Source organism: Cherax quadricarinatus, chromosome 1, assembly GCF_038502225.1.
Source record: "Cherax quadricarinatus isolate ZL_2023a chromosome 1, ASM3850222v1, whole genome shotgun sequence".
Lineage (NCBI taxonomy): Eukaryota > Metazoa > Arthropoda > Malacostraca > Decapoda > Parastacidae > Cherax > Cherax quadricarinatus.
This window is the reverse complement of record NC_091292.1, coordinates 92,394,986-92,417,814: the sequence shown is the minus strand read 5'-3', so window position 1 is coordinate 92,417,814 and position 22,829 is coordinate 92,394,986. Positions and strand designations below refer to the sequence as shown.

The 22,829-nt window shown below is 39.0% G+C and overlaps 1 protein-coding gene across 1 annotated transcript in view; it reads right to left on the bottom strand.

Annotated features, from left to right (window-relative positions):
* Nucleotides 1–22,153, bottom strand: part of LOC138852562 (uncharacterized) — a 45,925-nt gene extending 23,772 nt beyond the window's left edge. The window contains exon 1 of the mRNA XM_070084098.1: nucleotides 22,054–22,153. The gene's annotated coding sequence lies outside the window, so the exon portion shown is untranslated. The remainder of the gene's footprint in view (nucleotides 1–22,053) is intronic.
* Between the last annotated feature and the right edge of the window lie 676 nt (nucleotides 22,154–22,829).

The following is a 22,829-nucleotide window of genomic DNA, read 5'->3' as shown; positions in this document are numbered from 1 at the left end:
CACTGACAATATGTACACCAATCCTTTCAGAAGGCAGATATAAATATTAACCCAAACTCGCCCCTGAGTGTGTCATCCCCGCTGCTACCGCTGCATCGAATTTTGTGTACAGTCAGAAAAAAAAGGGCGTCAATTATGCCAGAAACTATAATTTGGAAACATTCCATAATGTGAAAGCTTTCGAATATATATAGTAGCTCTGGAGATTAACAGGTTTTCATCCTCAAACAAGTCCCCGAAAGTAGAAGTATTCCCCCTCCATCCTCCTTTCACTACAAAAACTTGAATAAAACGTAAATAATTTAATATCCCCTCCGATGGTTCGTGGATAAAAAAAAGAAGCTATTTGGGCCAAGTGACTGGTGGCACGTGCAAGGAACCGGGGTCATTGTAGGCGAGGAGAGAGTGAACGAGATGCAGGAATTTACGTAACGATAGATTAGGTTAAAAGAAGACTGGTTACATAGAGAAGTCAACGTCCAAATCAGATGATTTCAATTCATTCTATTTTTAAGACGACCGCACCCAGTGACTGTGTGTGTGTGTGTGTGTGTGTGTGTGTGTGTACTCACCTAGTTGTACTCACCTAGTTGAGGTTGCGGGGGTCGAGTCCGAGCTCCTGGCCCCGCCTCTTCACTGATCGCTACTAGGTCACTCTCCCTGAGCCGTGAGCTTTATCATACCTCTGCTTAAAGCTATGTATGGATCCTGCCTCCACTACATCGCTTCCCAAACTATTCCACTTACTGACTACTCTGTGGCTGAAGAAATACTTCCTAACATCCCTGTGATTCATCTGTGTCTTCAGCTTCCAACTGTGTCCCCTTGTTACTGTGTCCAATCTCTGGAACATTCTGTCTTTGTCCACCTTGTCAATTCCTCTCAGTATTTTGTATGTCGTTATCATGTGTGTGTGTGTGTGTGTGTGTGTGTGTGTGTGTGTGAGAGAGAGAGAGAGAGAGAGAGAGAGAGAGAGAGAGAGAGAGAGAGAGAGAGAGAGAGAGAGAGAGAGAGAGAGAGAGAGAGAGATCAGTCTACTGCACGAGGGTCATTAAAGCTACAGTTCCCCTGTACACAAACATCAACATTATTTTTGTCATACAGAAACGTTAAAAGTAAATAAACTCTATTAAAAAATATAGCACAGAGTGCCATAACAAAATACTTTGAATGAATATGTGAATAACTTGTCTTACAGAATATTAAGGCAAAATTTGTGTGATTTTAACGCAGCAGTAGATGGTGATACGTTGTATTTAGTTTAGTTATACATACATCAGAACGTAATTATTTGTTTATTAAACGTAATTGTAATTCTTTGTTTATTAAACGTAAATGTAATTCTTTGTTTATTAAACGTAAATGTAATTCTTTGTTTATTAAACGTAAATGTAATTCTTTGTTTATTAAACGTAAATGTAATTCTTTGTTTATTAAACGTAAATGTAATTCTTTGTTTATTAAACGTAAATGTAATTCTTTGTTTATTAAACGTAAATGTAATTCTTTGTTTATTAAACGTAAATGTAATTCTTTGCTTATTAAACGTAAATGTAATTCTTTGTTTATTAAACGTAAATGTAATTCTTTGTTTATTAAACGTAAATGTAATTCTTTGTTTATTAAACGTAAATGTAATCCTTTGGTTTTTATTGAACGAAAATGTAATATTTTTTTATTAAACGAAATATAATCCGCTGTTTTATTGAACGATCTTTTTGGCTTATCGCACGAAAATGTAATATTAAAAAAAAAAAAAAAAAAAAAAAAAGACCCGGGCCGGGAGAATACCGGCGAATAAAAAAAAATAAAAGAAGATAAACAAAAAGACCGTGTTTCCGTTCAATAAAACAACGGTTTATATTTTAGTTTAATAAACAAATAATTACATTTTCGTTTAATAAACAAATAATTATATTTTCATTTAATAAACAAATAATTACATTTTCGTTTAATAAACAAATAATTACATTTTCGTTCAATAAACAAATAATTACATTTTCGTTAAATAAACAAATAATTACATTTTCGTTTAATAAACAAATAATTACATTTTCGTTTAATAAACAAATAATTACATTTTCGTTTAATAAACAAATAATTACATTTTCGTTTAATAAACAAATAATTACATTTTCGTTTAATAAACAAATAATTACATTTTCGTTTAATAAACAAATAATTACATTTTCGTTTAATAAACAAATAATTACATTTTCGTTTAATAAACAAATAATTACATTTTCGTTTAATAAACAAATAATTACATTTTCGTTTGATAAACAAATAATTACATTTTCGTTTAATAAACAAATAATTACATTTTCGTTTAATAAACAAATAATTACATTTTCGTTTAATAAACAAATAATTACATTTTCGTTTAATAAACAAATAATTACATTTTCGTTTAATAAACAAATAATTACATTTTCGTTTAATAAACAAATAATTACATTTTCGTTTAATAAACAAATAATTACATTTTCGTTTAATAAACAAATAATTACATTTTCGTTTAATAAACAAATAATTACATTTTCGTTTAATAAACAAATAATTACATTTTCGTTTAATAAACAAATAATTACATTTTCGCTTAATAAACAAATAATTACATTTTCGTTTAATAAACAAATAATTACATTTTCATTTAATAAACAAATAATTACATTTTCGTTTAATAAACAAATAATTACATTTTCGATTAATAAACAAATAATTACATTTTCGTTTAATAAACAAATAATTACATTTTCGTTTAATAAACAAATAATTACATTTTCGTTTAATAAACAAATAATTACATTTTCGTTTAATAAACAAATAATTACATTTTCGTTTAATAAACAAATAATTACATTTTCGTTTAATAAACAAATAATTACATTTTCGTTTAATAAACAAATAATTACATTTTCGTTTAATAAACAAATAATTACATTTTCATTTAATAAACAAATAATTACATTTTCGTTTAATAAACAAATAATTACGTTCTCATGTGATTCTTTTTTTTAATGAAGGAAAATCCAGTCATTTGTTAATTAAACGAAATTTAAATCCTGTTGGTTGTTATTCACCCGAGATGCAGAATCTTATTGGATGCTGAACCACAGGTGAATAATATCGCTAAGCTAGTGATTGTCTGTTAACTGGTACCCAACACTGGTACACCAGTGGTTGCTTGTTAACTGGTACCCAACACTGGTACACCAGTGGTTGCTTGTTAACTGGTACCCAACACTGGTACACCAGTGGTTGCTTGTTAACTGGTACCCAACACTGGTACACCAGTGGTTGCTTGTTAACTGGTACCCAACACTGGTACACCAGTGGTTGCATGTTAACTGGTACCCAACACTGGTACACAAGTGATTGCTTGTTAACTGGTACCCAACACTGGTACACCAGTGGTTGCTTGTTAACTGGTACCCAACACTGGTACACCAGTGGTTGCTTGTTAACTGGTACCCAACACTGGTACACAAGTGATTGCTTGTTAACTGGTACCCAAAACTGGTACACCAGTGATTGCTTGTTAACTGGTACCCAAAACTGGTACACCAGTGATTGCTTGTTAACTGGTACCCAACACTGGTACACAAGTGGTTGCTTGTTAACTGGTACCTAACACTGGTACACCAGTGGTTGCTTGATAACTGGTACCCAACACTGGTACACAAGTGGTTGCTTGTTAACTGGTACCCAACACTGGTACACCAGTGGTTGCTTGTTAACTGGTACCCAACACTGGTACACCAGTGGTTGCTTGATAACTGGTACCCAACACTGGTACACAAGTGGTTGCTTGATAACTGGTACAAAACACTGGTACACCAATGGTTGCTTGATAACTGGTACCCAACACTGGTACACCAGTGGTTTCTTGATAACTGGTACCCAACACTGGTACACCAGTGGTTTCTTGATAACTGGTACCCAACACTGGTACACCAGTGGTTGCCTGCTAACATGGAACCCAACACTGGTACACCATTGGTTGCCTGCTAACTGGTACCCAACGCTGGTACACCAGTGGTTTCTTGATAACTGGTACCCAACACTGGTACACCAGCGGTTGCCTGATAACATGGACCCCAACACTGGTACACCAGTGGTTGCTTGATAACAGGTATCCAACACTGGTACACCAGTGGTTGCTTAATAACTGGTGCCCAACACTGGTACACAAGTGGTTGCTTGATAACTGGTACCCAACACTGGTACACCAGTGGGTGCCTGATAAATGGTATCCAACACTGGTACACCAGTGGTTGCATGCTAATTGGTACCCAACACTGGTACACCAGTGGTTGCCTGCTAACTGGTACCCAAAGCTGGTACACCAGTGGTTGCCTGCTAACTGGTACCAAACACTGGTACACCAGTGGTTGTCTGCTAACTGGTACCAAACACTGGTACACCAGTGGTTTTCTGCTAACTGGTACCAAACACTGGTACACCAGTGGTTGCTTAATAACTGGTACCCAACACTGGTACAAAAGTGATTGCTTGATAACTGGTACCCAACACTGGAACACCAGTGGTTGCTTAATAACTGGTAACCAACACTGGTACACCAGTGGTTGCTTGATAACTGGTATCCATCACTGGTACACCAGTGGTTGCTTGATAACTGGTATCCAACACTGGCACACCAGTGGTTGCTTGATAACTGGTACCCAACACTGGTACACCAGTGGTTGCCTGCTAACTGGTACCCAACACTGGTACACCAGTGGTTGCTTGATAACTGGTACCCAACACTGGTACACCAGTGGTTGCCTGCTAACATGGAACCCAACACTGGTACACCAGTGGTTGCCTGCTAACTGGTACCCAACACTGGTACACCAGTGGTTGCTTAATAACTGGTACCCAACACTGGTACACCAGTGGTTGCTTGATAACTGGTACCCAACACTGGTACACCAGTGGTTGCTTGATAACTGGTATCCAACACTGGTACACCAGTGGTTGCTTGATAACTGGTACCCAACACTGGTACACCAGTGGTTGCTTGATAACTGGTACCCAACACTGGTACACCAGTGGTTGCTTGTTAACTGGTACCCAACACTGGTACACCAGTGGTTGTCTGCTAACATGGAACCCAACATTGGTATACCAGTGGTTGCCTGCTAACTGGTACCCAACACTGGTACACCAGTGGTTGCTTGATAACTGGTACCCAACACTGGTACACAAGTGGTTGCTTGATAACTGGTATCCAACACTGGTACACCAGTTGTTGCTTGATAACTGGTATCCAACACTGGTACACCAGTGGTTGCTTGATAACTGGTACCCAACTTTGGTACACCAGTGGTTGCTTGATAACTGGTACTCAACACTGGTACACCAGTGGTTGCCTGATAAATGGTATCCAACACTGGTACACCAGTGGTTGCATGCTAATTGGTACCAAACACTGGTACACCAGTGGTTGCCTGCTAACTGGTACCCTACACTGGTACACCAGTGGTTGCCTGCTAATTGGTACCCAACACTGGTACAGCAGTGGTGACTTGATAACGGGTACCCAACACTGGTACACCAGTGGTTGCCTGCTAACTGGTACCCAACGCTGGTACACCAGTGGTTGCTTGGTAACTGGTACCCAACACTGGTACACCAGTGGTTGCCTGCTAACATGGAACCCAACACTGGTGCACCAGTGGTTGCCTGCTAACTGGTACCCAACACTGGTACACCAGTGGTGACTTGATAACGGGTACCCAACACTGGTACACCAGTGGTTGCCTACTAACTGGTACCCAACACAAGTACACCAATGATTGTTTGATAACTAGTGTCCAACACTGGTACACCAGTGGTTGCCTGCTAACTGGTACCAAACACTGGTACACCAGTGGTTGCCTGCTAACTGGTACCAAACACTGGTACACCAGTGGTTGCCTGCTAACTGGTATCAAACACTGGTACACCAGTGGTTGCCTGCTAACTGGTACCAAACACTGGTACACCAGTGGTTGCCTGCTAACTGGTATCAAACACTGGTACACCAGTGGTTGCCTGCTAACTGGTACCAAACACTGGTACACCAGTTGTTGCCTGCTAACTGGTACCAAACACTGGTACACCAGTGGTTGCCTGCTAACTGGTACCAAACACTGGTACGCCAGTGGTTGCCTGCTAACTGGTACCAAACACTGGTACACCAGTGGTTGCCTGCTAACTGGTACCAAACACTGGTACACCAGTGGTTGCCTGCTAACTGGTACCAAACACTGGTACACCAGTGGTTGTCTGCTAACTGGTACCAAACACTGGTACACCAGTGGTTTTCTGCTAACTGGTACCAAACACTGGTACACCAGGTAAATAAAATGTGATGTATGGTGATTGTTAAATACTGATGTAAATGCTGCTATCTGTTTACATTTAAATGGCGTAGTTATCCCTATAAGAAGCCGTTGCTCTTACACTCAGCGTAGTTATCCCAACAAGAAGTTGTTGAACTTAAGAAAATTATAAAAACATGTCTTAATTTAAGATGCATTTTATGCGATAGTTGGGAGAGTAAGCGGTGTCGCACTAGAACAAAGAAAACGGAGCCAGAGTCAACGAGTCACCAGAGAAAACATTGAAGACGTGATCTCAAGGGTTAACTTTTCTACATTTTTGTGTCTTATTCTCGCTCTCACTCACACACGCCTATTTCATATATATATATATATATATATATATATATATATATATATATATATATATATATATATATATATATATATATATATATATATATATATATATATATATATATATATATATATATATATATATATATATATATATATATATATATATATATATATATATATATATATATATATATATATATATATATATATATATATATATATATATATATATATATATATATATATATATATATATATATATATATATATATATATATATATATATATATATATATATATATATATATATATATATATCGGTGATACACACGTAACAACATGTATATATATATATATATATATATGTATATGTATATATATATATATATATATATATATATATATATATATATATATATATATATGCCACCTTTATATCAACAATGTATCTCTTAAATCTTCTGTGACATATTATGTAATAAAATATTCCTATTGGTAAAAAAAAAATAGTTTAAAAGATGGGGTGGTAGGGGAAGTGGAATATTCAAATGGCTTCAGGAAGAAATCCAAATATTCTTCCTTGAAGCCTTTTTATCCACTTCTCCGAGGCTATGGGTCCCACAATTTACACCAGAGGTGGACCCCATCATATATATTATATATATTTTATATATATATATATATTATATATATATATATATATATATATATATATATATATATATATATATATATATATATATATATATATATATATATATATATATATATATATATATATATATATATATATATATATATATATATATATATATATATATATATATATATATCCCAGGTTTACTGAAGCAGCGATTCGGTGGGACACCCTTGCAGACTCCTCCAGTACACTAGCTCCTCCCAAAGATCAGAAACAGTCCCACTGGGACAAACCATCATGGAAAAAATCGCCAACACAATGCTCACCAACACTTCAGGAAAGGACAAAACTCGTCTCCTGGCTGTGAAGGCACCACACTCAGGAGATCTCCTGTTAGCTGTTCCCAATTCCTCCCTGGGCCCTCGACTCGACCCACAGGCCATTCGGATTGGTGTTGCTCTTCGCTTAGCCGCCCCCATCCTCACCGAAAATAGATGTATTTGCGGCAGGGCGATGGCTGATCAATTCAGACTTCATGGTCTCGTGTGTCACACAGCAGAAGGGAAGTATGCCAGACATGAGGAGGTCAATGACATCATAAAGAGAAGCCTCGCTACAGCCCGTTGCCCAGCTCAACGGAAACCTCAAGTGCAGAGGTCTGACGGAAGTCAAAAGCGTCCTGATGGAGCCACTATGCCACCCTGGAAGGATGGAAAGCAGATTGCCTGGGAATACACTTGTGCCGCCACATTGGCAGACACCTACTTGCCATACTCCGAAGCTGAAGGGGGTGGAGCTGCCAGCCACAGGGAGACCCAGAAGATCCGCAAATATGAAGACCTTCCCCCTTGTTATATCTTCATCCCAATAGGATCGGAGGCCCTTGGAGCATGGGACAAGTGTGCTCTAAAGTTCCTCAAAGAGCTGGGTGAAAAGCTCGTCATAGAAACCAAGGACCACAGGGCGACCAGCTTCCTCTTTCGGAGACTCAGTGTTGCGATCCAGAGAGGAAATGCCTGGAGCATTCTGGGCACGCGGCCCACCGCCGGGGAGCTGGACGACGTATTCGAGATGTAGCTCTGAGTTGTTTTCTATGTTGTTTTACTTTCTTTTGTATTTTTGTGAATGTTTTGTCAATGTATTTTGTCTTTAAATAAAATTTTTATCATATATAGGGGGTGGTAGGAGAAAATTCTCAAACAGCTTTAGGGAGAATCTTGAGTTTTCCTATATATATATATATATATATATATATATATATATATATATATATATATATAGGGAGGTACCACCACTATAACTGGACTGGGGACCCTCATCCTCAGAGAAGACAATAAACGTACCTCAGGGAAAACTCAAGGTTCTCCCCGGAGCTGTTTGAATATTTTCTTCTCCTACCACCCCCTATATTTTATATTCTGTATGAACATTTATTAATAAACAGAATACATTTACAGAAAACACAAACATGAATACGATGGTACAATATATTAAAGATCATGAATTTCCTCCAGCTCCTCCGAAGCCGGACGCGAGTAAAGTATGCAGCAAGCATTTCCCCTCTGGATGGTCACGCTGAGGCGCTGGAACATGAAAGTGGCTGCCCTTGGGTCCCTCATAGTGTCGATGAGTCTGGAACCCAATTCTTTAAGGAAACGTGTGCCATTTTTTCCCCATGATCCCAAGGTCTCTGATCCCACTGGGACAAATTGATACTGTTGGCTTATGTCCCTGTACTTGCTGATCTTGTACTCCTCCCTGTGGTCAGCAGCTCCTCCCTGTCGCCCGACACAGTGATGGATATAGGTGTCAGCCAGAGTGGACACACAGGTATAGTCCCATGCTAAGAGCTTGCCATTCTTCCAAGAATAGATGGTGATCCCGTCGGGGCGGTTTGCAGGGTTGTGGGTATTGTTGGCTGCTAGTGATTGGGGCTCCCTCTCGGCTGGGCATCCAGCTGTAGCAAGGGTTCTCTTTATGATGTCGTTGGCCTCATTGTGTCTTGCATGCCAGCCCTTGGTTTTGGAACAGTTAAGACCATGTAGACCGTATTGGTCTGATTGCGCTTCGCCGCAAATACACGTATATTTTGTGTGAATTGGGGCAGTAAGGCGCAGAGCCACTGCAATACGGAAGGTCTCAGGGTCGAGTTGCGTTCCCATTGCTGATATGGGAGCTGTTTGGAGGAAGTCCCCGGAGTGAGGTGCGCTCACAGCCTGGAGACGGGCAGTCTCGCTATCTAATGTTGCAGCCCTGAGCATGTTGGCAAGCACTTTTTCAGCGATCGGGCCATCCCAGCCTGACTGTTTGTGAGCCAGTGCTGCACTAGGGTTTGGTGCTGGAGCAGCAAGTCTTCCATATATATATATATATATATATATATATATATATATATATATATATATATATATATATATATATATATATATATATATAGTGTCATTATATAGAATATACATGTGTTTATAACTGTTCCTACATAATGTTTAGGAAAAGTCCCACTACTGCTGTACCACCAACCAGTAACAACTTGCACCTTACCTCAGACACTAATGATATATTAGTCACTTAAACGTAAACATATTACCGCGAGAAACGAAGATTTATAAATAAGCTTGATTGCTTTCAGGAGGTAAAGTCACGAGCAGTTGGTGACCGGTCATGAAGTGCACGCTTTCTAAACACCTCTCTCTCCAATCTTGTGAACACCTCTCTCCAATCTTGTGAACACCTCTCTCCAATCTTGTGAACACCTCTCTCCAATCTTGTGAACACCTCTCTCCAATCTTGTGAACACCTCTCTCCAATCTTGTGAGTACCTCTCTCCAATCCTCTAAACATCTCTTTTCAACCCCCATAACACCTATCTAATCCTCTTAATCTCTCCAATCCACCATTTAGTTCGGGGAAATAAATTTATTAATAATCATGAAGTTAGAGTAAACAGTGCCGAAACCCTAGACTTTAATTATAAAGTGCGAAAACATGGTGAAACGCTAGACCTCTAGGATTCATACAGCTCCTGGGGACAGAGAGAGTGACCCACAACAGTCTACTAACAAACAGGTACCTAGTGTTACTGCTAGATGGGCTGGGATGCAAGTAAACTGGCTCCCATGTTTCTCTGTGACAGGGAATCGAACCCGGGGCGTTGCGGTTGATACTCAGTGCTCCCGCAGGAAAACTGCGAGACAGGGGAGAGAAGGGGTGGATGGGGAAGGGAAAGGATGAGGGTAGGGGAATGTGGTTAAGTGAGTGATTACCTCAAGTAGTGATGAAAGAGGAAGTGACTCGATTAGGTTAGGTAAGGTTCGTCAGGAAACAGGACAAGCGTTTCCTGACGTGAGTCTTGGTCACATGATGACCCGCCTTTGCAGCTTTTGGTAATCTATACACCTTACATTATTGTATTTGTTATTGATTTGTGAATATCACATACTAATACTACTACTACTACTACTACTACTACTACTACTACTACTACTACTAATAATAATAATAATAATAATAATAATAATAATAATAATAACAACAATAATAATAATAGTAAATTGTGCAAGGGAGACAACTATATTTTTAAAACTATTGAAAAAAGTGCCTTTTTGTAGCCAATCTTAAAGTAACATAATTTACACAATAAAAGAAACTAAATCTATCCATAATAACAATATTAAATTACTATAATAAATAAATAATAAATTAACAGTAACAAACATTAATACGTACTGAAAATATATAGTGAGTGATAGCGAGACAGGTTTGGGTGGTCGGCCACGTTGAACAAGGAACCACAAATCAGTGTGGAGATGAGAATCAGACAGGAAGAGTGACAGGGGGAACTGTATATATATATATATATATATATATATATATATATATATATATATATATATATATATATATATATATATATATATATATATATATATATATATGTATATATATATATATATATATATATATATATATATATATATATATATATATGACAAGAGATTTTACGAGAGGATTGAGGATGTGGGAGTGACATGTGTGAATCATGGAGTGTAAGATATATTGTAATCTTGAAACATTGATTGATACACTGGTTCTTTCAAGGGGGGAGAGAGGAGGTGCCTTGGTGATGGTGGAGGGTTCATGATCTGAGAAAACTGAGCTATCCTCCCCTTTCTCGAGTCTATCTCTCATTACGAAGTTAAACTCAATGTAACAACAATAATAATCTATTTTTAACTTCTATTATTGTTAATTTTTGAATTAAGTTTTGGATATTCCGAGTGAGAGAACAAAAATGAAAATAAATGGTAATACGAATACAATATAAAATTAAATTTTCCCATACCAGTTCTGCAAAAGTTAAAATGTCAAATTTTATATTGTAATTCAGTGCAAAGAATTTTAAGAAAAAAAATCATAACTTTCACTTTCTCCTTTAATTAGGTTAGTAAATATTTTAAAGGTGTTGAAAATCTCCCCAAAACTTGAATGAATAATATGTTTCTTAAGGAATAGTGTGTTAATTTTAACTAATATTGCCGTATACTTACCTTGTTTCGAACTTTGCCTATGTTAATGTTACCAGTCTAATATACACTGACCTGTTGTAACACTCTAAAATCCGTCATTTATACAGAAAAAAATATGTACTGCCTTGACAGTGCTGTTGTTCTCTCCAGAATCTGTCACCCAACGGAGTCGTTCTCAACACATTAAACAGTGTTAGTGCAATTAAGAAATACTTTTTTTGTTTTTTCTAGGTGAGAAACAACATACAGAAATGGCGCACTACGACTGGAAGAAGGAAATAAGAGACTATAGTTTCTTGCTATTGTTGAGCAGAACTTGGATGTTAATTTACACTGTACAGTACATGCCACCTGCCTAAACCATGAAGTAAATAACTATTTCTTGTGTAGTTTGTTATTATGGGAGACATTAGAAAAGATTTTATATTAATTTTGGTTGTGCAGCACGTTTGATCCAGTCAACGTTACCACTGTATGGTGTCAAGCTCCTGTGTGAATGCAAACAAAGACATACCAGTACAAGGGGCAGTTAGATTATGTTTTTTTATCATTGATTCGCTGATACTCTCCCGGGCCGGGTCTTTTCCAGATGGTGACCCGGCCTTGGCTCCCTGTCTAGGGACTGTCGTGAGACCTACGTCTCCCATGGGAGAGGATACAAGAACCTCCTTAACTTCTGGGACCAAGTGTCCCCAGGCCTAGCCTCATTCCCCGCCCTCGCGGGGCTCGTAGGGAGAAGTTAGGCCTCCGGTCTGCCATCTTCCCCACCCCAGGAGGACTCGTGGGAACGGCAGTCTTGTAAGAAGCAGGTGGTAGCAAGCTCCGGCTCTGGTACCTTCCCCGTCCAAGAAGGGTAACTAAGTAAGTTTATTCAGGTACATTATCATACATAGCAGCAAATATGTAGAGAACCTGGGATAACCCAAAAAAGTCAGAGTGATGGGCTCGTGGGAATGGACCCGTCTGTTCTTTTTTTTTATTCGATTTTTTTTTTTATTCGCCGGTATTCTCCCGGCCCGGGTCTTTTCCAAGTAGTGGTGACCCGGCCTTGGCTTCCTATCTGGGGATTGTCTCGAGACTTAAGTCTCCCATGGGAGGAGGTACAGGACCTCCTCATCTTTGGGACCAAGTGTCCCCAGGCCTAGCCACATTCCCCACCCTCACGGGGCTCGTAGGGAGAAGCTAGGCCTCTGGTCTGCCATCTACCCCGCCTCAAATGGGCTCGTGGGGATGGCAGTCACTCATAAGTAAAATAGGTACCTGGGTGTTAGTGGACTGGTGTGGGTCGCATCCTGGGACAAAACTGACCTAATTTGCCCGAAATGTTCAGCATAACAATCAGCTTTCTATATAGTAGTATGTCATTGATGTCAGCTATATAAAAATATTATTAAACTATAATCAATGGCCGAAATCCACTGATATAAGTCACATATTATTACCGAAATATTTCGTAAAGCCCATTTTCAAAAGAAACAGTTAAGAAATTGAATGAAAATAAATTAGCACTTATCAAAGAAAACGGAACAGTAATTTCAACCAGAGAAAATATAAAATGTTTATGGGGAGACTACGGCAATTTCCGTGTTTTATCTTCATACCTTTATCTGCAACGATATATATTAAATCGCGACTTAATGAAGCATTGAATTAAAATGTGCTCTTTTATATCTAGTATCTAAATAGTTTTTAACCAACAGATTTATTAACTTTCAACGAAGACCACAAATCCGAAAGTTCATAATTGTCAAATTATCGATCAAGTGTGAATGTAACAGCTGTTTATTCAGTTAAGTACAAAAAAAAAAATATTAAGAATATATATAAACACTCAGTTTAAAATAATAATGATTTCAAAACTCTGAGAAAACTGAAAAAATAAAATGAAGGAGTCACGACTAAGACGACTTGTTCATAACCTTTATATTGACCTCATGTAACTACACTTTTTATGATTGATAATGTTTATTATTATTATTATTATTATTATTATTATTATTATTATTATTATTTATGGATGTTATCCTACGTAAGATTTATACCTATAACTAAAGAAAACTTTTTTTTTTCAGATTGATCGCTGGAAAATAATCCAGGATAATCCAAGAAAGTTAAGCAATGCGTCTTATTTTAATTATTTTTTAGGTGCTTTTCCTAATGCCGGGATCCACGACAACCGATTGACTCTTAGATACCTATTTACTGCTAGGTGACTAGGGACAGCAGGTGTAAGGAGACTTGACTATATACGTCGTCTAACCGAGGAATCGAACCTGAAATCTTCCAAGCAGGTTTTTGTTAAACCTCTATAAAACAGTATTTCTCCACCTCTTTTTCGTTTTATTGAATGTTTAAAAAAATATCACCGTCCTCCCATGGTATATATTTAATTTCTTGAATAAATAGTTGCTCATAAAGCAGAATATATATTTAAATTTTATTAAATGAAGTATTTATTGGATTAAATTACTATATTTTGTCGGTATAAATGCTTAAAAAAGTAATGTAATTTATAATTAAACTTTTTTTTTTTTAATCTGAAAAGCATTCGGTATTTTGGAGTTAAATAAGACTATTTGAATTATTAAGCTTAAAGTGTTAATAATAAGTTATTAACTTTGAAGGGTTAATAACTCATGGTAATTCAAGAAAATCAAGTAATGTGTTTTTTTTTTTTTTGAGATCCGTGAAAACTGGGTTGGGCAAATATTTTGCTAGTTGGATAGATTGTGAAGGACCTGCCTAGTATGGGCCAACAAGCCTGCTACAGTGCTCCTCCTTTCAGCTAATTCATAGGTTCCTATTACTGTCAGATTTACGTAGATACCAAGTGTTAGGAAATTTACCCATGCGTCCCTCACCTCCCAGGATTGAACTCGGGTTCTTGCGGTTGCCAGAGCAATGTTCTACTAGTGAGCTACAAGGTAACTAAAGCTTGGATCATATATACTAGTTTTATTATTGTAATTGTTGCATTTATGACAATTTTTAAGGGGGTGGACGGGTAAGCCAGCAGAATGCCTCAGTCAAATGACCAAAAGCTCCAGCTGTGGGTCGTCATATAACGTCAGCAAACACTTATCCTGGTTCCTGACAAGCCTTACCCAACCTAACCCAAGTTTTATTGTGGGCGAAATGTTACTAAAGTGCAACTGAACTAAACCCATAACGGTAATACAGCACATGGGAAATGGGAGGAAGGGCAGTGTAGCTCTAATACCTCGGATCAAGAGCCCCCTCACCAGCATCAAGGTGGTTCCGTCTACTGATTTCACACACACACAAAAGCCAGTTTCCAGCAGTCACATATTTTTAATGTCTGGTTCATGACGTAAAACTTAAAGAAATTATTATTGAACATTCAAGTTGCTGAGTTTTGTTCAGAGAATCACGCGCGATGTTGAACTTTCTCATTGTTGCTTAAGTGAGTCAAGTTGAAGTGTCTCCTTAATCTGTTATTGATAGTTTTGTTAAGTTTTACAATTTTCTTTACATGCGTTTGTATTTAGGAAATTTTATGTTTGGTAATATGTGAGAGAAGGAAATCAAGTTTGTACCGTGTGAAAGCAGCTTGAGGAACCGTATCTTGCGACTTGCACAGCGAGTGTGGCCAGGATGGACGGAAGATTGTGGCTAACTTAACCACTAGTAAATCGATAAAAACTCTCACTGAGCTAATGGCCATCTTAATCGAGGTTGGCTCTGTGAAAGTCTTTGATATACAAGTGAGCGTGGATACACCAACGCTCTAAGAGATCCTGGAGTAAGCCGCCCGTTCATTGTAATTGGTTATCTCTAAAGTAAATATAGGCCAATTTAAGCTAACCTATCCTTCTCTAAAATAACAAATATTAAATTTTTGCAAAGGTTTAGACCTGACAAAAATCAACGAACTGTAATGAGTGCGACAAGGGCCGTCTTGTTGGAAGGACGGGTTGCATCAGGATGTACGAAGAGTGAGGAAGTCAGTAAGATTAAAAAGATGTGCAAGATTAAAAAAAAAACTTGACAATTTCATGATTGATGCTGTTCACACAGGCTACACATTCTGCGGGATTTCCGTCAGTCTGAAAACACACACACTCAGCGAAGAGGCGGGGCCAGGAGCTATGAATCGACCCCTGCAACCACAAATAGGTGAGTACACACACACACACACACACATACACACACACACACATACACACATACACACAAGAGATTAGTACAGAAGCTGGAGGATGAGGCGCATATAACATGGAGGGCACTGCAATGGATCAGGGAATACCTGACAGGGAGGCAACAACGAGTCATGGTACGTGAAGAGGTATCACAGTGGGTGCCTCTGACGAGCGGGGTCCCACAGGGGTCAGTTCTAGGGCCAGTGCTATTTTTGATATATGCGAACGACATGATGGAAGGAATAGACTCTGAAGTGTCCCTGTTCGCACATGATGTGAAGTTGATGAGAAGAATTAAATCGGATGAGGATGAGGCAGGACTGCAAAGAGACCTGGACAGGCTGGACATGTGGTCCAGAAACTGGCTTCTCGAATTCAATCCTGCCAAATGCAAAGTCATGAAGATTGGGGAGGGGCAAAGAAGACCGCAGACAGAGTATAGGCTAGGTGGACAAAGACTACAGACCTCACTCAGGGAGAAAGACCTCGGGGTGACCATAACACCGAGCACGTCACCGGAGGCACACATCAACCAAATAACTGCTGCAGCATACAGGCGCCTGGCAAACCTGAGAATAGCATTCCGATACCTTAATAAGGAATCGTTCAAGACACTGTACACTGTGTATGTTAGGCCCATACTGGAGTATGCAGCACCAGTCTGGAACCCACACCTGGTCAAGCACGTCAAGAAGTTAGAGAAAGTACAAAGGTTTGCAACAAGGCTAGTCCCAGAGCTCAAGGGAATGTCGTACGAGGAAAGGTTGAGAGAAATCGGACTGACGACACTGGAGGACAGAAGGGTCAGGGGAGACATGATAACGACATACAAGATACTGCGGGGAATAGACAAGGTGGACAGAGATAGGATGTTCCAGAGAGGGGACACAGGAACAAGGGGTCACAACTGGAAGCTGAAGACTCAGACGAGTCACAGGGACGTTAGGAAGTATTTCTTCAGTCATAGAGTCGTCAGGAAGTGGAATAGCCTAGCAAGTGAAGTAGTGGAGGCAGGAACCATACATAGTTTTAAGAAGAGGTACGATAAAGCTCAGGAAGCAGAGAGAGAGAGAGGACCTAGTAACAATCAGTGAAGAGGCGGGGCCAGGAGCTGAGTCTCGACCCCTGCAACCACAATTAGGTGAGTACACACACACACACGCTCGCAGGTAGACCTGCTTTCACTTTCTAAGGTAGACAAGAATGGACGGAACTCTTCTCCCAAAAAATGCTGGTAATCCCTCTTGATATGAGTGTGCAGATGAATTACAGCCAATATGAACCATGTACTGCAAATTACTGTAACTTTTAATATAAGAAACTGGTTATCAGCCTCCAGTAGGTAAATAATATACGTTAGACTAAATGATTAAAAACAAAATCAATTGCAGTGGGCAGCCTCAGCTGGAGTGGCGAGTTGAGTAATTGTCTCAGTCACGCTTGAGCAGTAAAGAAATTGTAATAGTCTCTCCCTTATGTGTGGAGACACCTGTCAGCTGACCAACGTAAACAAAAACTGCGAAGTAAGTTTATTCAGGTAGAATATACATTTACATTGATTATCATACATAGCAGCATATGTTTAGTGAACCTGGGATAACCCAAAAAAATCAGAGTGACATTTCTATTGGAGTCCTTGTGATAATTATTAGAATTTATATTTAAAGTTAACAACAGGTATCTTAACTATGTAAAAACAGTTACAATGAAAAAAGATAGACGAGGGAGGAGATAAAATTAGTTATTTTCATACAAAAACTCGCTCCCCTCCCTTATTGTAGCCTTATTCTTGAACTGGCTCATGCTATGCTGTCGTTTTCTATGCTGTGTATACCTGAATAAACTTACTTACTTACTTACTTACTTACCCACACCCTGACTATATTACTGTTATTTTATTCGTGGGGAAGCGTTAAACCTGTAGGACTCATACAGTGCCTGGGGGAATGGGAGGCAACTCATCCATCTTTTAAAAAAAGTGACGCCACTGTCATTAAGGTGCCCCATTAGAAGGAGCCCAAATTATAACGAACACTACACATTAGTGTCAGATTACTCAAGCAGAAATACACTAACACGCATTTAAATGACGAAATCTCTCGGAAACAGAAACAATATGGCGAATGCATGACCAGTAGAGGGCGTGGTGTGTAAGTCAGTCACGGAGACCGGACGGTTGATACACACACCGGGTATCCTATACATGCTTTGCTTACTGATCCGTAGTCCTGACCTATTCAGCAGGAGTTATACCCGTCATGGCTGGGTTTCCCTGATGTTGGTGAAAGGCTTTTTGTTCAAGGAATTGGTGCTACCTTCCTCTTTCCTGATAACACATTCAACATGTTTCCTTATACCTGCTGACCCTGTTCACCTAGCAATAGGTAGGTATACCTGAGTGTTAGTCGACTGTTGTGGGTCTCATCTGGGGGAGGGGTAAAAGATTAAAGAACCCTAATGGAAATAAGACTGACGCACTGATTTTATTAGGTCATCCTGGATGGCTAACCATTCCCCTGGTTAAAAATTCCAACAAAATCTTACAAATTCCCATTCTCCTGGCGCTGTGGTCATTTGGGCTCACCGTTACCCATTATTATTATCAGTGATAAAGATCTTTGGGTAGGCTGCGTACGTTGTAATGGATGAAATACATTTCATAGAAGTACTTTGATTATCTTGTTTCTCTTTATGGAAGTGATCATCACAAATTTATAATAAATTCAATAATGAGTTCATGTGTTCCATAATAAGTAAAATGTGTAGATAACTTCAGAGGAAAAGCAAAGCGGCGTCTTCGTGGGCAGGATTTGGGATATTGGTGGAGTTTGATCTCATTTCCCATAAATAAATGTTATTAAAGGCTCATGAGAAATATATATATATATATATATATATATATATATATATATATATATATATATATATATATACATTACGATCACAGTAAACAGGTGATATTACAATATGCAGAGGAAGTCTGAGTTTGCTACCACTTGCAGCTCACAAGACTGCCATCCCTACGAGCCCCTTTGGGGCGGGGCAGACCAGAGGCCTAGCTTCTCCCTGCGAGCCCCATGAGGGCGGGGACTGTGGCTAGGCCTGGGGACACTTGGTCCCAAAGATGAGGGGGTACTTGTACCTCCTCCCATGGGAGACTTATGTCTCGAGACACTCCCCAGATAGGGAGCCAAGGCCGGGTCACCACTCCTGGAAAAGACCCGGGTCGGAAGAGTACCGGCGAATAAAAAAAAAAAGCAGAACAACCACTATGAGAAAATAGTGAAATTCCAAGCGCTTTCGTGACTTCTCACATTATCAGGGAACTATAAAAATGAAACATCAACAGGAAGGCATATAAATTGAAATCTGTTATAATTAATAAAATTTGGGAAGAATTTAATGATTCATTAGACAAGTAAAAAATCTTAATGCTTGGGTAAAGTAACAGTTGTGTTTCACAGAGTCGGGTGTTGTGACGTGACTTTGAAGTGCAGTTTTGCCCTTTTATGCCTTCCTGTTCACGTTTTATTTTTATAGTTCTTTGATAATGTGAGAAGTCCCGAAAGCGCTTGGAATTTCACTATTTTTCACAGTGGTTATTCTGCACACACACACACACACACACACACACACACACAAACACATATAGTATATATATATATATATATATATATATATATATATATATATGAAAGAAATTTATATATATATATATATATATATATATATATATGTGTGTCCAGTGTGTGTTTCCCTTAATCTTTCTTCATAGTGTGTGTGTGTGTGTGTGTGTGTGTGTGTGTGTGTGTGTGTGTGTGTGTGTGTAAAAAACTTAGCTGACTAAACTGGGAAGAACTTCAACGTAACATGCACACACTCTAGGTAAAAGTACTACTCGAACATCTCGTCTTACCGTTGGAACCAAGTTATTTTGGTCCGCACCTGGTACTCTAAACCTACTTTTTACCCAGTATCTACTGTCACTCTGGTGCCTGGCACCTGCTCCATAGTCTCGTATACGCCGCCTGGGGAGGGTAGCAGCATGGATCAACTATTAAATATAAAATTGTGCAAATGTGACTCCTTAGAACTCAATTTATGTGTTGTATTGTACATTAAGAACAGGTGATTCAGTGAATGAGTCTAAATCGTTACGCGTTTTGTATTTTATATACAATAGAGCTAAATCCGGGTGGATCCCTCAATGTAAATATATCTTAATTCTTAATACAGGATTAAAATATACTTGTCTGGTGATGCACTGGTGACATGTAGCCTTTAAGGCACTTGTGTAGTCAGTAAGCTTTGGGGCATAGCCTAACAAAAAATTTCAAATTTATTATCTCTACTCGCACTATACATCCAACCCCTTCTCTGGCCCACTACCTAGTTTATTGTATAATACTTCATGAAGCTCTAAACCCGTGTGGGCCATTCAAGACAAGGAGGGATGGAGGCTCGATCCTCTATCCCGTCTTTTGACCAATCGGTCTGCTGGTTTCCTAACCCACCACCTAGAGCAGACACTAGGCGCGGCACAAGGCGAACCAGATCCCCACCCCAGCCCTCAGTTTTACACCTCATCCCCCAGAGCTAGTATTGCAGCCAGAGAAACAAGGCCGTGCCTCCTCAAATGCTTGTCCCAACCCCCTCCCTCCATTCTCTCCATCCACAAAAACAATTAAACACACACACACACACACACACACACATAAAAAAAAAAACGAAAATGTAACCTTGGTGGTGGCGTTCCCAGGGGGATTTCATGGTTCGTGTGGTGTTCTTGCTGGACTATCGAGATGATCAGCTATGTTAAGATCACAGTTATGCTCGAGTGATCTGTGGCAAGAATAATGTGAATCTGTGGCCTTGGAGTAACCCAGACCGGTTTGGTGAACTTTGCCTGTGGTGGTATTTTGTTTTTAGGAAGATATAATATTTTGTCCCTTACTGAGAACCCAGTGGACCCGTCAAGGGGAAATACCTTAATGCTAGTGAAGGGCTCTTCATCAAAGGAACTGGAGCTATTCTTCTCTTCCGTGAATTTAGTCTGATGAAGTCCTATTCACCATGTGCTGTATGACCCCCCCTACGGGTTTAGTCCTCTGTGATTAACCAATTAATAATAGTAATGAAAACTCTGTGAGGACGATATTACCAGAAACATTAACCATCTAAAACCATAACTAAGTTATGAAGAAATGAAAAAGTAATATACTGATCTTGACAATAGGTTTTAAATTAATACAATATAATTACCAGAACGAACAATAAAGCCTGTATGACGTAAAAGCTCTATTTTTTTTCGTACGACACAGTAATCATTACTCTTAACATTATTCATTTTGCTTCATGACAGTGTTCAAGTTTTGCTACTAATGCTTAAGTTTTCAGCTATTCTGTGTTGAGTTTAATCTCTCAATAAGTGTTACTGTATACGGAGAGCCACTGGTTCATTGGGATCATGTCTAAGACCTTGGAAGAATCAACTCAACAGTATTCCTCTAGAATATATATATATATATATATATATATATATATATATATATATATATATATATATATATATATATATATATATATATATATATATATATATATACTGCTGTCCTAGGGACCCTCATCCTCAGAGAAAAGAATAAACTTGCTTCATATATATACACCCTATTTTAGATATTAAAGCATTCTCGTGTAATCGTTATCAGCAAGCAATGCAGCCTCGATATCCTTCAAAGCGTGACGGGTCTTTGTAACCATCACTCTACACTAAAACTTTTCAATGACACACATTACTGTTCCTGGCACGTCTTTGTACTGCTCAGCATCGCCAATACGCCGCTTCTGGGTACGACATCAGAGTTACTCCTTGGATGACTCCATCAATTCCGTTTTCTCTCGCACCACAACACAATAAAGAGCACCATTCATTATCTTTTTTTTTCACATTTTTCACTCTCATTGTCTTTTCTGCAAGGCAGCATATCGGTTTACGTGTATTTAGACGCCGGCACACAACACTGGTCACAGCGTAAAAGGGTCACGGGAGCTGTATTCACAGGTTTTTTAAGAGGAAGTGATGCAAGTGTGGTTGACGGGAAGGCAGTGTGTGCTGGTCGGAGTCTCAGGCACAACAACACTCCAGCAGGATCTCTCACCAGCCTCGCCGCTACACACAATTACCCGGGGATCCAATCGGCCTTCACTGCCACCGGAAAATTTGCTCGGAAAAATGGGGATGTCTGGTATTATTTTGGTCGCCTTGCCATGGGAATCCGAGTGAGAGTTTACACTGGATGGGAAAATTGTGATAAACTGGCAGCCATCAGACTGAGCTTTTAAAGTGATTGGTCCAGCGGGAACTTGATTGTTACTATTTAATAGATATAATTGTAACCATAACTTGAAGGGGTAGACGAGTAAGCCAACGGAAGGCCTCGGTCAGGTGACCAAAAGCTCCGGTTGGGGGTCATCATGTGAATAAGACCAGCTTCAGGAAACACTTGTCCTCTGTACCTGGATGGGGTTTTGGGGGTCAACGCCCCCGCGGCTCGGTTTGTGACCAGGCCTCGTGGTGGGTCAGCGCCTGATCAGCCAGGCTGGTACTGCTTGCCGCACGTAAACCGACGTACAAACCGCTGTCCAGCTGGTCAGGTACTGACTAGGTGCCTTCTTGAAGACAGCCAGGGGTCTATTGGTAATCCCCCCTTATGTATGCTGGGAGGCAGTTAAACAGTCTTGGGCCCCTGACACTTATTGTGTTGTCTCTCTAGTTTACTCGTGGCGCCCGTTTTTCATTGGGGGGGATGTCGCATCTCCTGCTGAGTATTTTGCT